Source organism: Chlorella variabilis, assembly GCF_000147415.1.
Source record: "Chlorella variabilis unplaced genomic scaffold CHLNCscaffold_1, whole genome shotgun sequence".
Classification (NCBI taxonomy): domain Eukaryota; kingdom Viridiplantae; phylum Chlorophyta; class Trebouxiophyceae; order Chlorellales; family Chlorellaceae; genus Chlorella; species Chlorella variabilis.
The window spans coordinates 2,838,228-2,845,132 of NW_005435087.1; positions in this window are offsets into that span (position 1 = coordinate 2,838,228).

A 6,905-nucleotide genomic window follows, 5' to 3' on the forward strand; every position below is an offset into this window, starting at 1 on the left:
CCACACACACTCACCACGCCACACCACCACACACACACACACACACACACACACACACACACACCTGCACACACACACAAAAGGTCCCACCCACCCGCGCTGCCGTAGCCGCTGCTGAGGTAGTCGGCGCCAGCGCTGCCGTACCCGCCCGCCCCGCCCTCCTGAGGCTCCAGATCCAGCGAATCAAACAGCTTGCGCTTCTTGAAGCGCTTGCGGGACTTCCTGCGGGGTGGGTGAGGGGCAAACGGCGGCATGTGGGGTGCGGGGGGGCGCGGGGGGGGGCATGTGGGGTGTAGGGTGGCAGGCGGCGGACTGTACTGAGGGGCGGCGCAGGGCGGAGGTGGTGTGGGAGGGAGGGAGGGTGGGGCGGGGATGGGATGGGGCGGGCGGGCGCGTGGTGGCGGTAGTGGAGGAGCAGCTGCGGAGCAGCTGCGGCTGGCCTTCCCCAAGGCGCCCTCGCGGCTCCTCCGCGCCACCCACACAGCCAGACCGCAAGGCAGCGCAACCCTATCTCCGCCACCGTCCACCCACCCACCCACCCATCCACCACACACTCTCACTTGGAGCTGTTGAGAGTGCGGGTCAGGTAATTGGAGAGTTGCATGGCGTCCAGGCGCGGGGCGGCGGCCAGCAGCAGGCGCAGCACCTCCTCGTGGGTCTGCGGTACAGGCGGTACATGCATGCACGGCGGTACCGTTATGGCTAAGTGCGCGGCGCAGTGGGGGGGGGGGGGTGAAGCCGGCGGCCGCACGTGGGCACACCAATCGGGCCCAAGGCCACTGGGCTTCCCCGTTCCGCATCATCAGCATCACACACAAAGCGCACACAGCGCATGCACACACACACACATGTGCAGCGCACATAGCGCAAAACAGCAAACAGCGCGCGCAAAAACATCGTGAGATGCTGCCCTGGACACACTGCACACTGAACAAAACCACACTTGCAAACACACGCATGCACACACACACACAACAGGCCCCGCCCACGCCCGCCCACGCCCCCCCACCTGCGTCACCGAGTCCACCAGCTTCACCAGAACCTGATCCACCGCCAGCCGCCACAGCGTGTCCTGCACCTGGCACGCGCCGCCTGCGGCGCAGGGCAGCGGGAGGCGGGGAGGCGAGGGTGGCCTGCGTGGAGCTGCGTGGGGGCGGGGGTGGCCACTGCTGCTGCGGCGGCTGGGCACCACCCGCGGCGGCAGCGGGGCGGCGGGCGCGGTGTGCTGGGGGAGGCGGGAAGGGAGGGGGGAGGCCTTGAAAGCAAGAAAGCAAGAAAGCAAGAATATGCACAGATTGAGGGAGCCGACTGGATGCAGGCCCGGAGGGAGGGCTTGCCTTTGACCAGCTGCGTCATGCGTAGTGCTAGGGTGAATCCAAAGGGCGCAAACTCGGGGATGGCCTTGTCACTCATCTTCTGCATCGCACCGGCCTGCGTGTGCCGTGGCAGGTGGCAGGACGGAGGGAGGGCAGGGGGGAGTGGGCAAGGGAAGCGGCGAGGTTAAGGCGCAGCCCGTACTGGGCATGGAAGGACAAGGGTGGTTGTGCGTGGGGGTGGTGTTGGTGGTGGTGTGTGTGGGGTGGTGTTAGTGTGTATGTGGTGTGTGTGGTGTGTGTGGTGTGTTTGTGCGCGCCCCAGGCGCCACGCCAGCCCTCCCGCCCCCACCCACCATGGCGTGCAGCAGCAACTTGGCGGTGGTCAGGTCCCGGGCTGCCATCCGTTCTAGCAAGTACACCTGCAGCGGGCACACGGCGAGGGGGGGCCCAGGGGTTGAGCATGGTAGTGTGTGGTGGGGTTGGGTTGGGTTGGGTTGGGTTGGGTGGTGTGGTGCGGTGTGGCGTGCAGGCATAGAAGCGAGCGTAATGTCCGGTCCCAACGGCCCAACCAGGTGGGTAACAGAAAATGGGGTGGGGCATGGGCTCAGGCCAGGGAGCGGTGTGCAGGCCGGGGCAGGCGGGCGCCGCGGCTGCAACCCCTAAAATCGGCGATGTGCCCGCAGTGTTGAATGCATGTACCACCATGTACCGCCTCCCCGTACCGCCCTGTACCGCCCCCCGTTGCACCTGCGTTATCTTGCGCATCAGCTCATCCTTGGGCAGCAGCGAGGCCAGCTGCTCCAGGTTGGGGTCGGAGTAGTCTGCGGGGGAGGAAAGGAGGAAAAGAAAGCGGGAATGAACAGGAAGAAAGAAAGAGAGAATGAGCTGAGCAAGGAGGGTTGGTGAAGGGAGTCGGGAGGGGCGCGGGCTGGGGGGCTGGGCTAGCCAGCAGGCAGGCAGGCAGGCAGGCCCAGGCGCCCCATGTGCCGGAGCCCGGCCCGGCTGGGGAAAAGGCCCTGGCTCGGTACGCTTGCCTGGCTCCTCGGCGGCGGCCTCGGCCCCCGCCGCCGCCGCCTCCTCCGCCTCTGCCTTGCGCAGCATGACATCCAGCATGATGGCAGACAGGGTGGGGTAGAAAGTGGCCAGCAGATCGTGGCTGATGTCTGCAAAGGAGGGCAGGTGCGCGGGCGGCAAGGGAGGGTGCGCATGTGTGGGCGTCGATGGCACCATGGGGCTAGGGTAGACGAAAGTAGGGACAGGACACACAGCGCACTCCTCGCTCCTCAATTTATAAGCAGCACATCCCTGGACCCCTCTTGAGACCCCTCCCACAACTGAGGCTGTCCCCGAGGCGCGGTACACCCCGTCCCGCATCATGCCCGCAGCCAACGGCAGCACATGCCCGCCCCCGTACCGCCCCCGAGCTCACCCGCGAAGCGGTACGCCCTGTCCCGCATCATGCCGCGGCACCCCACCGCCAGCTGCAGCAGGCGCGTCACAAACATCAGCTCGCGGTCATCCTTGGGCAGCAGCTGCTCCTCGGTGGCCGCCTCCAGCCGGCGCAGGACCTGCGGACAGGGTGGGGTGGGGTGGGGTGGAGGGTGGGTAGGTGGGACAAAGTGCGTGCTTGTGTGGTGTCTGGGTGTGGGGGGAGGGTGTGCAGCTCTGGTGCATGGGTGTGGGCGCTGCGATGTGAGGGGCCATGGTGTGAGGGCCAGGGGCTGGCGCCAGCCCAGGGCCGCTCCTCAGCCCCCCGCCGTGGCTGCCCCAGCCCACTCCACCCCAGCCGCCGCCACAGGCCCAGGCCACCCCAAGCCGCCGCCACCTCAGCGCCCTGCCTGCCTCACATGGTGCACCAGCATGTGGAAGGTGGAGGGGTCGCGCAGCACCATGCCCATGTCCGCCAGCTCTCTGTTAGGCTCCTCGGCGTGGCTGGCGCCGGGGGCTCCCGCCGACTCCGCATCCTCGTCGATGCCGCCTGCGGGGATTGGTTTTTATTGGTTTCAAAGGGGAGCAGGGCGGCAGGTGGCGCTGGGGAGTGGTGCGCACGCATGTGCGTGTGCGTGTGAGGTGTGAGGTGTGAGGTGCGCGGCGGGGTGGTGCTGGTGGCGGTGGCGAGCTGGGGATGTCTGTGGGGTTGGGGGTGGAAGCGTGGGCCTGGGCTTGGGGCGTCGAGGCGCATCAGCATCAGCAGCAACAACAGCAGCAGGCGCAGCACAGCAGCAGGAGCAGCAGCAGCGGCAGCAGCAGGCGCAGCAGCAGCGGCGTGCCAGAAGCACCCCGATCCCCCCAGCCGCCCACGCACCGTGGGACGGCACTCGGATGGTGATGCGGGTGCCGCCGCCGTGGGAGGCTCGCGCCCGTGCCAGCCGCGCCTCTGCCGCCTCGTCTGCGAGCGGGAGGCAGGCGGCAAGGGGATGGCTGCGGCTGGCGGGCGGCGCCCAGCTGACAGGCCCGCAGGCTGGGTGGCAGGCTGAGGGGAGCCAGAGAGAAGGATGCAGCACAAGCACGCGCTCGGAACCTGCGCAGTACAAGGGCCGGGACCGCAGGGCTCACAGGGCTGGAAGATGTTGGCCAGCTCCCGCAGCCGCCGCTGGTCCAGCTTGCGGTCCTGTGGCAGTACCATGGGGGGTACAGGCAGGCAGCCAGAAACGATGCTGTGAGTAACACAATGCTTTGTCAAGGTCGGCAGGCCGGCATGGCGAGGTAAAGCGGGGCGGGGCAGGCAGGCAGAGCAGCGCAGGAGGCATGCTCCGCGCAGAAGCCGGGAGCTCCACTCCGCCCATCCGTCCTGCCTGGCTGCCTCCCTCTCTGCAGCGTGCCGCAGCACGCGCGGGCCGTGCCGCGCGACGCCCACCTTGAGGCAGGCGTCCAGGGTCCAGGCCAGCTTGTGGCAGCTCTCCTTGGTGCACAGCTCCGTCTCGCCCAGGTCATGTAGAGCCATGAGCAGCTGCAGCGGCGGTACCGTCAGTTTGTTTTGTGAGAGTTGGCGAAGGAGGGAAGGAGGGAGTGCGTCAGAAGGCAGCTAGGAGCGGCACCCCAGTGCACGGCCGCCGCCAGAAGCGGGGCGTGGCGCGGCAGCCGGGGTCGTGGGTGCCAGGCAGCAGCCAGCAGGCATCAGGCAGCGGGCGACGGCACGGCCCCCGATCGGCGACGCCTGGCTGGCGCCAGGCTGGCGCTGACCTGGCTGCGCAGCGCGCACAGCGCGGCCTCCTGCATGCCCACGTACAGGCTGTCGCTGTCGCGGTACCGCAGCATGCACAGCTCCACGATTCCCTGCAGTAATTGCGGTACCAGGGCACGCATTGTGCGAGCGTCCGGAAAGGCCAGCGCGTCGTGCGGCGCACGACAGCAGCCGAGCAGGACGACAGGCGTGTGCTGGGAGGCCGTCGCCTGCCACGGCCCACCACCCGCTAGCCGGCGGCTGCATCACACCTTGTAAATCTGCCGGCTCTTTCCCACCATCTTGGTGAGGCGCTGCAGCGCGGAGGAGCCACTGCGCAGCATCTTGCGGCCTGGCTGGTGCACGCGGGCGCCCGGGCGGCCCGCAGGCGCTGCGTGGAGCAGGGTGGCACAGCGGGGTGGCGCGGTGGGCAGGGCGGCAGGGACGGGTTGCGGGAGGGCAAGCCAGGCACGCCGCCAGCGCGCTTCAGAGGCACTCCCCTGCCGCCCGTCGCCCGCCGAGTGCTGGCTGCTGCTCACCATTACCCCGCACTCGCCCAGCCCCTCACACCCTGCCTCTCCTCCCCTTCCCAGCGCCGTGCCACAGTATGCACACGCATGTGCACCTAGCTACAAACAGAGTACCACCTGCCTTTCCAAGGCGGTTTGGGTATTACCGCCACGCCTACATGCACCACCTGCCCACACACCTGGCAGCAGCTCCTGCGGCAGGCTCTCATCCATGTCCAGCCCCTTGAGGGCGGTGGCCACCTCAAAAGTGTAGCTGCGGGCGGCAGGAAGGGAGGCGGGGCGGGCAGGCAGGCAGGCCAGGCGGTGCTGGGCGGGGGTGTGAGCGCGGGCGTGAGCGGGCCAACAAACAACGCATGTGCTGTGCTGCAGCCTTGTTCTTGCTGAAACCAGACTAAAAGCCCACTCACAAGCAGGGGGGCGTGCAGATGGCGGAGGGGCAGGGCAAGCAGCGCGCTGGCAACGGCTCAAGGGACTGCATGGGCGGCCACCCGGTCGAGGCACGCGTCACAAGCTCGCACAGAGAGCATGCATGCGCAGCAGCGGCTGCGGCGGCTGCGGCGGCGGGGCCCACCCGACCACCAGCGGCAGCGCGTGGGCTTGCAGCAGCTTCTTGTCCAGCTCCCACACCTGTGAAGGGGGAGAGGAAGGGCGAGAGGGTGGTCGTGTCATCGGAGGAGGGAGGAGCCGGTGATCGGGGCAAACAACACACACACACGCACACGCACACATTAACGCACGCGCCACATACCCACTCGTCTCAGGCACGCCTCACCCATCCATTGGACACACCCACCCACCCAACACAAGCGCGCTCACCTGGCGCTGCACCCCCACCGGCAGCTCCCAGAACAGGTCCTTGTCCCCTGCCAGCTGCTTGAGGAAGGTGGCCGGTACCGGTTGCAGACGGTCCAGTACCGCCAGTGGTACCGCCCGCAGGTCCGCGATGCCGATGTAGGGGAAGGAGGCCTGCAGTACGAGGGGGAGGAGAGGTCGCTGCCGTGTGTGTGTGTGTGTGACGGGCGGGGGGGAGGGAGAGAGAGAGAGAGAGAGATGCGCGGGCGAGAGTGCGCGGGAAGGGTGGCTGGCAGGAGCAGGCGCCGCCACCAGCTGCCCCTGCCGGGAGGAGAACCAGCCGCCCTCGCAGCGCCAGCACCCGCCACGCCAGGCCATCCCCACCCAGCTCCAGCTCCAGCCAGCCCTACCTCAAGCAGCTGCTGCAGGCGGTCCGGCTGCATGGCGGCGATGCGGGCCAGCAGCTCCCCCGTAGCTGCCTGCAGTACATAGCGGTGCGACTCCGCCCTGCAGAAAAGCAACAAGAAAGGAAGCGGGTCACGAGCAGGGGATGCTCAGAACGGCGCCGAGGAAGCAGGGGGCAGCAGGGTGACGATCAGGCGCCAAGGTGTGGAGTTGGCAGTACCATGAGCAACAGCTGGTAATGCAGTGCGGTACCGAACCGTGTCAGACCCAGCTGGTCCATCAGCCCGATCAGCGGGCGGCAGCTGGGGTCCTGCAGCGCGCCTGCAGCCTGGATCTCCTACAGGTAACGCGGTGGCGACAGGCGGGAGGGTGAGCACAGCGGGGCAGGGAGCCATGCGCGGCGTGCTCGACAGACCGGCGATTGATCCAGCGCCGCTGGGTGAAAAACAGCGGCGGCGGAGCAAGAAAGCAGGCAGGCAGGCATGCAGGCGGCGCCCAGCCTCAGGAAGGCACCAGAAACACAACTGCGGCCGCCATAACCGCAGCCAGCCCCCCCTCCGCCCCGGCGCTGCTGGCGGCGCCAGCCCCGGCAGCAACAGCAGAGCAGCAGGCGCGGCCGGCGTGCAGCGCGCATGCCTGGATGGCTGAGAGGGGGTCCATGGTGGTAAGCGTGTTCTGCACAAACTCCTGCCCCACATT